Raw genomic sequence first — 836 nt, forward strand, 5'->3', positions numbered from 1 at the left:
GGCGGTGGGGGTGGTGGGACGAGCCCCCCACCAGTCCTGCCTTCTCCCAAAAGCACTGGCGCAGCTCGGCGGGTGCCGGGTGGTGTTTCAGCCCCGATTACCCCATCGGGCTGACGGCAGCACCAGGGCAGGAGCGAGCCCCAGGGCAGGGTGAGTCCCTGTCACCCCCTCCGCCGCCGCCGGTTTCCCATGCACGGCTCTTCCCACACACCTCTCCAGCAGCGTGATGCCGCGGTCGCCGCATCAGCTGAGAGATATATATTTAATTTATTTTTTTTCTTTAAAACCCTGGCAAACAAGAATGGCAGCTCAGCGGAAGCGTTAAGGGGCAGCACCAAAAAAACCCAAAAAACAAACCAAAATCCAAGGAGAGGGGAGGCAACGATTTCTGAGCTGGTCCCGCCTGACCCACAGATATGAGCATCTCTTGCAGCTCCGTGCTGGAGACTGGACCAAGCAGCATAAGGATGCTGCTGGTAATGGCATAGTGGGATTGGGTCGGTCTTAAAAGTTTGGAGCTGCACCTTTCACAGTGGGTCTGAACTCGGCGCTTACTCCTCGCTCTGCTCAAGCTGAAAGTCAGGCAAGAAGTGCTGGGCCGGAAAAAAATAATTAATACTAATCATACCACCCAACTGCTGAGAGCAGGGGGAGCTTCCCCAGGTGGAAAGCATCGCCACGGGGCAGGCAACCGGTGCAACTGGTGCCCCGTGAGCTCTCCTCCACGTTTCAAAGCCGTGACGGAGCCGCCTCATGCTGATGGGCACCCAGGCGGCAGGACATCGGATGATGCTGTTTTCGGCACAGCCCCGGCATAGAGTGTGGGATGAGGCAGG

This window comes from Charadrius vociferus, unplaced genomic scaffold, assembly GCF_000708025.1.
Source record: "Charadrius vociferus isolate BGI_N301 unplaced genomic scaffold, ASM70802v2 scaffold611, whole genome shotgun sequence".
Lineage (NCBI taxonomy): Eukaryota > Metazoa > Chordata > Aves > Charadriiformes > Charadriidae > Charadrius > Charadrius vociferus.